Source organism: Struthio camelus, chromosome 9 (genome assembly GCF_040807025.1).
Source record: "Struthio camelus isolate bStrCam1 chromosome 9, bStrCam1.hap1, whole genome shotgun sequence".
Taxonomy (NCBI): domain Eukaryota; kingdom Metazoa; phylum Chordata; class Aves; order Struthioniformes; family Struthionidae; genus Struthio; species Struthio camelus.
The window spans coordinates 30,674,766-30,684,686 of record NC_090950.1 but is presented as its reverse complement, the minus strand read 5'-3'; positions in this window follow the sequence as shown (position 1 = coordinate 30,684,686).

Here is a 9,921-nt window from a genome sequence, read left to right as displayed (position 1 = left end):
GGAGCAAGGAGTGTTGTGTCCAAGGTTGGTGCAAATCTGGAAATGGGAGTGGAGACTCCATAACAAACACATCAAGAGCGAACGGCTCCAGTGGAGGACGGCAGTGAGAGCAAACCTCATCTTCAGCAAACGACTCTCGTGCATTACAGAATTGCGATTTTGGCAAAGTCCTCTTCTGCTTCAAGGGCTGGGTGACGACTGATTTTTATTTTTTACGGATGTTTACTTTGGGAATCCTTTCTAGCCTGCAAATGAGAGCAGCCTTGCCTATCAAACTGCTAGGTATGGGGCAATCATTTAAATTTTACTAGAGGACAGAATTGATGAGTTTTGACTTTGAAGCTATGGGGGAAATGCAAAAGAACACTTGTCAGACACCTGTAGTTTAAAACCACTTGCAAGTACTGTCTGTCTGTGCTGTTACTACATAAGTCATCCTCATTTGCAATTCATCAGTTCCCCTTACCTCATGGATGAGTAGTTACCTTACATTTAGACACCACAGGGGTGTTAACACCAAAAGGGGAGAAGTCAGCTAAGAGAATCACTTGAGTTAATGCAGAAATGAGGGCAATATATTAATGTAACAACAGGACATGTAGCTTTTTATATTTAAAGCCTGAAGCCTAAAATTGTAGGTATAAAGGATACTTATTGGGAACAATTGCACCTTTATTAAAGAATAAAATGAATCCCGGAAGAGTGGACTTGTATTTGAATGAAGTAGCGTGCAGCACCCAGATTGCAGAGCAGTCTGTGCTTTATAAGTGAGATTGGATTTTTTTGGCTGTTAATGCATCTTGAAAGTAGTGTGGTTTTTTTTTTTTTTCAGTCATGACAACAGTTTTCTAAAGGTATTTCACTTAGAGTTGCAACAAGAGCATCGGTGTTCATAAGGTGAAGCAGACACATAGTTTCTCTTGGCTTCCCTCTCCTTCAGTTCTAGTTTGCAGGTTGGCCTGCAATGTAACGACTCCATATTTATGCCGCCTTAGAGGCGTGCTCAAGGGCAAACAAAGTTTACCGTTGGAAATTTCTAACTAACTTTTCTCTAGAGAAGGGAGAATGAGTAACTGTAGCAATAGAGATGTTAGGAGTAGAGAATATGATTTCAAACAAGAAACACAAAACCTCACTGCAAAGAGGATCCGGGAGTGAGGTTGTACAGCTGAAGAACAATGAAAATGAGAGCAGGAGACTAGAAGGAGATATTGGGGCCTAGATCTTCACACTGGCATCTCTCCTGAGCTTGCAATGTGTGCTAATGCTGTTGACAAGCAGCCTGGAAAAGAGCCAGGGATTTCCAGAAATAGCCTGTTTCTAGCCACCCAGCTATGAGGCAATGTGCAGAGTCCATACAAGGGACTGCTTTCATCAACTATGGCAAATGTGTAGTCCTGGGTTTTGCTGTTGTTTAGTGACTATGAAACTGTGGCATTAGTGTCCTATATCCATGAGGAAAGATCACTCCCAGGAGAGTAGGTTTCTAAGATGAATAATATTACACAATTTTATATTTTCAGAACTTGATCCTTTTCCAGTGTCCCAGTGTTCCCTGGCTCACACATTTCTGAACCTTCTTGTATATTTCTGTTTCTAATTTTCACTGCTTTGACAGTCGGGCTTAGACTGGCATATTTTTTGAATGCACAACAATTTAAGACCTGTGTCTCCATGCTGGAGCTTGATGTTTTGTGTTCATGGGAATCTGTAGAGCACTAGGTCATTAAGAAGACCTGAGTTGAAACTTGTCAAGGGGAAATAATATCTGCAATTGCTCAGCTTCCTGATTTAAAAAAAAAAAAATAAAATCAACAGTGTCTAAGTAAAAGCAATGTTTTCTCAAGCATGATTAGTAATACTTTAGTTCAACACAGCAACAAAAATGGATTTTGTTGCTCTGTATTCTATGGATCATGAGTTTAACTGAACTAAATAATCAAAGGACAGGTGAATAATACTGCTTTAGTGACCACATTTTCCTCTGCATTTCACTCTTTTGTTTTTACTTTTGCTTATTCAGCTTTTCACCTAACTCCAAAGACCTGTTTATCACCAAAGAACAGTAAAGCAATCAGCTACTCTATTTACCTTACTGCATCGAACAACATTTTACTTGCCTTCTCTTTCGTAGGCTTTTTTCTTCTGAATGTATTTCAGCAAAACTGAGAAGAATATCAATTTTTAGGACCTAACAGAATGTGACTGCAAGGGTAGGTTTGTCAAGCAGTGGTGTTCTCAACTGAAGACAATTATTATTTGAACTATATGTCTGAAATATCCGCTGGGCTGGGCACTGGACAGATCATAGGAAGAGACTGTCCTTGCTCCAGAGAACTTCTAATATTGATAATATGAGGGAAATGAGAGTTGACACATGCACAGAGGGTCAAGAAACTTGTTTAACTTCTGCAAATAATCAGGGACTGAAATAGAAATAAAAGCTGTTTCTGCAGATTTCTCCTTTATCCACAGTAAATGGTCTTAAGTCATTCATTTAAAATGAATGACTACAGTCCTACGTATTTTCACTGAGTTGATCTAAATACTAGATAATTATTTTTGTAGATTTCAAATCCGTATTAGTGTCTCATGCTGGTGAAAATCTAGAGCTACAGTTCTTAAGTCAAATGAGTACAAGTGAATTATTTTCTATTTTCTATAGTGTTAAGGTTTTGTCTGCTCAGCCCAAGTAACTATCCAGGCTTTTAATCCAAATCACCACACTGTTGACCAAGGAAAACCTCTGTACTGAGTTTAGAAGTGCTCTAAGATTGGGTTAACTTAAATAAAATTGGGGCAACAGGTAGGAATCTCACTTCCGGATGGGGACCTACTTCTAAAGTGAGACAAAAAGCCATGCATGTGGTAGTTCCTGGCTTCCTACAGCTTCCTCTAAAAGGGAAAAGGATTTTTGTATTTGGGGGTGTTATTTGTGGAGGAATCCCAGAGCATCTCTGGAAACAGGGATATGTGATGTGCCTCAAGAAACAAGTGGGTGACTCTTTTCCCATGTCCCTCATGCGGGGTGATCCCTGGCAGCTGAGGCGATCTGATTTACGTGGGCTGTGGATGTGTTCCTCCTTCCCCTTCTTAAACTTTGGTAAAGTGAAGGAATTCATGAAAGACGTTGTTCAAAGATTTATTTGAAGATCTTCCAGTTCCCAAGTAACAAAACGCATACACTTATTTTAAATTATACTGTGAATTCTTCATATCACTGTAGTTGTGTAAAGAATAGATGTAAAATGGATGTTATTCTGATGTGCTCATACACGAGGCCATTTATACATTGTCTAAAAGAGGGAGTATAGTGGCTTTAGTGAAAACTGGAACTAGGTTTTTGTAAATAAAGCAGCCTTGATTGTATGTCCTACAAAATAGATCTGGAAGAGGCCTTGGAGTTATTGAATTCATCCCGTTGCATCAACAGCAGATGCTGCTCTACCTAAACCATGCCCAACAGATGTTTGTGTAACCTGTTCTGAAAAGGCTTTCCACTTCTGGGGAATCCAGAGCCTCCATAGGCAATCTGTTCCAGTGAGCAACTGTCCTGCCTATTAAAATTTTTTTCTTAGTATCTAACCTAATTCTCTCTGGTTGCAGTTTCAGCTCGTTGCTTCTGGTCTTATCCCTAGTGACCATGAAGAAGAGCTTATTTGCAACCACTGCAATTACTTTTAATATAGTAGTAGAATGCTATAATGTCTCCCCTTGGGCATCTGCAAGCCAGACAGCCCCAGTTCTTCAGATTTCTTTGTTGGTCACGTTTTCTGTATCTCAGAATTGCTTTGTTTTTCTCTTGTGGCTCCTGTTTGTCTGATCCGCATCTTGACCACTGTCTCGAGAGTCAGAGTTCCAATCTAGCTAACCAGTTAAGGCAAGCTATTACTATTTTGCTGGGGTTGGTGGGGAAAATCTTCCTTAAAAATGGTAAGCCTAAGAGTTTTACATAACGTATTCTCTGTTTAAGTTCTCTTGTGCTTTTCTCCAGTAATTACCTTTCTCTGACTGTTACTTCAATAAAAGGCTCGTAGATCCCATATGGAATGGGAAGGCACATGAATTACTCATGCTTTGAAAGGGAAGTAACTAAAGTTAATGGTACATGCTGAGCTTCTCCAATCCACACAGTTAACTTGAACATGAGTAAAAGATACTTCAAACTGATAATTTTAAATGCTCCTGAGGTACCCACATGGAAATAGTTTTCCCTGAAAAGGGTTGCTGCCTGTTCCTCAGTAAAAGGCCAATTTAAGCCACAATAGGTGTTTTAGTAGTAGAATTGTTCAAAGGAGCTTAAAAGGATTTTATAATAGAGGGGGAAAAAAAGGTTTTAATTTTCTTTATGCTCCAAGGCAGTTTTGCTCTGAGTGTTTGTATGAAAACACCTTTAACCCAATATTAATTTTACTAGAGCTAAAATTCATGTTGCACAAAATTGCACAGAAGCGTGGAGTGGCACAGATTTATATCAGCCCATTGGGTCTCTACTGCCTAGTAAAACGAGTTACTGTTGCTCTTCATAACATATATTGCAGTGTTTTATGTGTTTCCACAAAAGATAAATCTGCTGTTGCAAAAATTAGCAACCTACAGTGGAAAACCCATTCCAACCAAGAAAATTAAATTTTTGCCACATACTTTTTTTTTTTTTTGCTCGTGTAAGGGGAAAATGAGGTGTTAACAGTGCTATTGCAACTTAGTTTAGATTATCTGAAGACGTTTACAGGAATACTTTCCTAGCAAATTAAAGAGCAGTAAATTTTATAGGAGAAACAACTATTCTTGCCCTTTAAATTCTGAGCATCCTATACAAGACCACAGGCACAAAAGGCACATAAGAGTCTTGTAGCCATGAAAACAACAGTACAGAAAGGAGATTTCTCTCTCAGTTTAATTTTCCATAGTTACAAGAGATGAGGCTACCAGCTGTTTGAATTACAGTGTGCAGTGACACAATAATGAGAAAGTTAATCTCTTTAAGTAGCTATCATATTTAGTTTTCCATTGGCAACTCTTTGCCTCGTATTCCCATTTACCTGTAAAACTGTATCTAAATGAAAGCAGCACTGTTCTGAGTACAGGCGGGGGAAAGCAGAACACCTGCTGGTAACTGCAATGAAGATATCCATGCACAAAACGTGTGTGCGTGTGCATGCATATGTGTGTTTTATAAAACATAGAGTAGGTTCACCAAGGAACCTATTGAAGGAAATATGCATGTGCTTCTTTGTCATGTCCTGGGCACTCTTCAGCATGATGCAGTTATTTAAAAAAAAAAAACCAAAAAAACCCCCCAAAAACCCCAAAAAAACAAGCGCTAGTTTTATTAGTTTTCAGGCATGGATAATACGGTTAGAGCTGGGAGGTGCATCTTTAATTGCTAGCACGTAGCCAGTCACTGTTGTAAGTTAGTGCAGTTTTCTGAGCCCGAAGGGTGGTTTTGGGACTCTCGGGAGATTCCTTGTATTCAGTCACTTGGGTTTTTTACGCAGGTCAGCTCTGTTTGGAAACTTCTTGAGTTATGTTTTCTATGAATATTTTTTTTGGAAATGAGATGGGTTGGTAAACCTCTGAAGGGTGTTTCATGGTTTTGAAACTTTTTTGTTATGGAAATAGAAAAGAGCCTACTAGATCAGAAAGATTTTTCCTATATTGTTTAAATATGGAAAGGACCAGGACTCCTGGGGAAGGGAAGTAGCTTTTCACCTTTTCTATCTCTCAATAATCATTGGTAAAAATAACCTTCCTTTGTTGCCTTTGCTTTTCCAATACCTAAATAATTGGGTACTGCTTTAGTTGGACCTTGTATAAACAAAGCAACGTTGACCTACACGATTTCTAAAGCATCACTTTCCTTCCTTTCTTTCTTCTCTCTCTTCTTCACTTGTCCTTTGCCTCATTGACTGGTCTGGTACTTCGATCACAGGAACCTGCCTTGCGGGCACATTGTAGAGAATGTAGTGGTAAAAATCCTAACAGATGTAACAAAAGTTTTTAAAATGGTTTATTTGATGAAATGTTCCCTTTGTTTCCTACAACTGAATTTAATAAATATAAAGGCAGTATATGAATAGAATTTCAGAATTTGACTGCTTATACATTCCCTATGTACTTAGTCTACAGCTAAGATGTTTTGGTAGGTGACTCATAGACAGCATTACTGGCTTTATGCTTTGGAGAGCATCTAGAGAGATAATGTTCCAACATTACACTAACAAGAGCAACATAGTTTCAAGTCCCGTATTTAATTCCATTTTAATTCAAATAGTTCATGTTATCATTATGTGTTGATTTCTAGCTTAAGGGAAGTTACTTTGTAAAAGCGAACTCAGGCTTTTGTGTTTATCCTTTAAAATTTGTCAATGAAATCTGAAATTGGGCCAAACTGCAATTTTATTTTGTAGCGACATTATTTCATGGATACAAGACTATTTTGTTTATATAAATTGCTTTTGGCAAATTAGATTTGATGTTTCAGCCATGAAAGACAGTGTATTCCTGGGTGTAGAACATGCTGTTCTGCTGCTGCATTTCCTGAGGACTACAACCCACCCAAAGGTTGTTTAGGGCTGCCCAAACCAATAACAAGGACCAAAATATCCTCTTAGAAGTTTCTGTGCACAATGGAGGAGATGAGTTCCACTAGACTTTGTTCTAGGCTTTTGAGAGCTCTCTCTTCGCTTGTAGTGATGGAAACATTAGTCACTTACTTGATGCAAAAGCTTTTGTTACGATGATAACACAATGCATACAGTGATTATTCAGACAGGCATACTTGTCCTCGTGGATATGTCAGGGTTAAGTAACGTGAGAGATATTGCAAAGCCTGCTATATGGAGAAGCTATGAATTTCCAGAATTTAAGTCCAAGAAAAGCACCCATGGTTCTGATGTGCGGTAACCAAAAGCAGTTTTGAAGATGGAACCAAAGAATGACCAGGGGAGGCGCAAGGAAGCACAGATCCTTGCGGGGCTGGATGTGTTACTGGTTACGTGGTGGGACAGAATTAACGTTATGGCTGGATCCAGTGCTTGTTGTGCATGATGCCCATATTTATTCATTTTTCTGAGCAAGTTTAGACTAATCATTGGTCAACAAGAGATGTTATACCAAACCTGTAGAGCAGTTCCCAAATGTTGGGAACAGCCTTAGGCTATGGTACAAGCAATTGAGGAAGCCATGGCTGTGGGTTCTGACTTTGGTGTTTTAAGATGCCTTAATTCTGGGAGATGATCTTGTTCAATAAGAAGTGGAGGCAGTTATTCTAAAAAGCCTGAGCTTCCATTCTTTTCCCTATTCCAACAGCAGGAACTCCTTTGTATCCTGTGTGGCTTCCTGTGAAGGGAAATGCAGATCTGCCCAGATGCATGGGTGAGAATGGCTGTTGTGTATGCAGGTCACTGTTCGTTTAGACTACGTTTTCTAAAACATTGTTTCGGGAATATCTGACCTTTAGGTGAAAGACAATTGGATTAACTGCTTTCAGATGTATTGTGTACAATACACTTCACTAACACAGAAAAACATTAACCTCACTCCCTCCCCCAAACTTTAGAAAATTGATCAATTATTACTAAAAGTTTTCAAAGGACATACAGTGACTTGTAAGGTCACTTACAATAAAAGGCTGAGCTTTTTTTAAAGCTGCCTGTACATGTCAAAAATGGACCAAACTTTGAAGAACAATTTAAAGGAGAAAAGTGAGGAACATAAGCTTCTCTTACAGTTAATGGAGAGAGGTAGACATATTTGGGAGGCAATTTGTAGCATCAATTTTAGATACTCAGTAGCTGAAATTAATTGCCTGAATGTTCCTCATATCTTTCTACTCTGGAACTGAAACAAAAAAAGAAAAATAATATTCAATATACTTTTAGATGCACAGAGAGTACATTGCAGGTGTCAGTTCATTCTTTAATTCCATCTTCAAAACTGCTTTTGGTTCCTGTTTTTCAGAACTGTGGATGTTTTCTCTTGGACTTAAATTCTTGAAATTCATAACTTCTTCATATAAGGGTTTTTGAAGGTAAGGTAATTGGGTATGGATCCCTATATTTCCAAAAGCCAAGATTTTGGCTATATCTGAAGTGTCACAGCATGGGGATAAGACTAAAAATATCTTTAAAAAAATGCTGTTACTCTGCTAGCAGAGGCTTTGTGGCATTATATTTGTTGTTCTACGTGCTATTGCTACATCTCTGTTACGCTACTGTATCTGTACAAGTAATGAGTTTATCTGTCTGCTTAATGCTGTGCTGGAAGAAACCTTGTCTGGAAGGTCTCAAAATGATGATCCGGACCCCTGTCACATTCCTTCCTGGGAGAAATCCCACTGTGTGTGTAAGGGTTTTATTTTGATTTTTCTGTGTTTTGAAGAGACACAGTTTATGAAGGAGAAGAAACTAACCTCAACCACCTTTTATTCCATAAAACTGGTACAGAGAAGGGTGATTGGAGAACTACTATTTTGTTGACCAAAGAGGGACACGAGAAAAGAAAGCATACACTGTTATCTGCCTGTACGGTCACCTGCCAATGGGTCAGGTAAGTATGTTGCCCCTGTGAACTTCAGTTCTACATCAGGAAAGAAGAAAATAAGGGTCATAGTATCCTTCTCCAAGAAAGAGCTTGTGCATGCATAGGTCCTGATCTTGAGACATAGCAGTTAGTGAATTTGTCACTGAATGTATTGTGGCACGGGGGATGGGCGTGTGTTGCATATTATCGATGCAATTCCAGGATTATAATGTGACATCCTGGGTGCTCTGTCCAATGGATTAGCTCCTATGTTGCTTACGAATGCAACAACGAGGTGTTCTGTTGGTACTGCCTGTGGCTTATGAAGTAGGAGTTTAAATATCCATTCATAAAATAGGACCGTCTTCAGCATTTTTAGACCAACTTGCGTTAGTAAAACACTTTTACAGTCCTTAGCAGACAGCTTTAGACCATAAACGCCCAGAAGCAAGGATTATGAAAATACTACAATGGAAAGCCTGCAGCTGTATTTATCATTCAGGGGCTATAGATGTCAAGTATAGAGGTGTTGGGTCTAGGAAGATAAAACTACTGCTTTGTCATTTCTCTATTAGCATTATAATACCCTTGAGAACCAAGAGCTTGGTGGATGCATTATGGATTTATGTAAATGACTTACCTCAAAACTGATACTAGTGCTCTGGAAGAGAGGAAGATGGTTTCTAAGCAGGGATATTGGTGCAATGTACTGTCAGGGAGAGAGACAAGAAACATAGCTTTTTCTATTGAATTAATTCGGAATAATCCTTAGCGAATTTTGAAACTCTAACTTAAGAAATTGTTCTGAAGTGTCATTTATAATTTCAGGCAAGCCATTTTAAAGATGGTTTCTGACTTTTTTTAATATGCTGCAGCCTGAAAATATTAAAATATGACTCATTAAGTAAAGTTTTTCAGAGGCACTGAGCTCTAGCTCAAATGCAGTTTCCCTAAAAGCCGAGTCCTGCTCAGAGGAGCTGAGTCAATATAATGCAGTTTGGGAATCTGTTTTTTAAATCATGTAGCTGCTTTTCACTTGAGAACACTTGATTATATATTGTTTAAAAATAATTGATTTAGACAATCACACAGCATGAACTCTAGTTCAATATACACACTTTCCAGTTGCATTCGAAGCCCTTCGTTCCTGCGCCGAGCTTATGGCTCTACCTTGCCATTCCCTATCTGATATTCTTGTCGTTTACTCTTCAGATTAATATCTCTAAACACTCATAGGCCTCTTGTAGTGGAAGGCAGTTTGTGGAGGGAGAAAACACCTGTTTCCAATCCTGTGCTAAAAAGTAAGAACTAAATGCCTGTGTTCAGCTTTCTCCCCTCCCCTGCATCTCTCTCTGCCTCCAAAATTAACAAAAAGCTCTGATGGATTCTGTTCTGTAC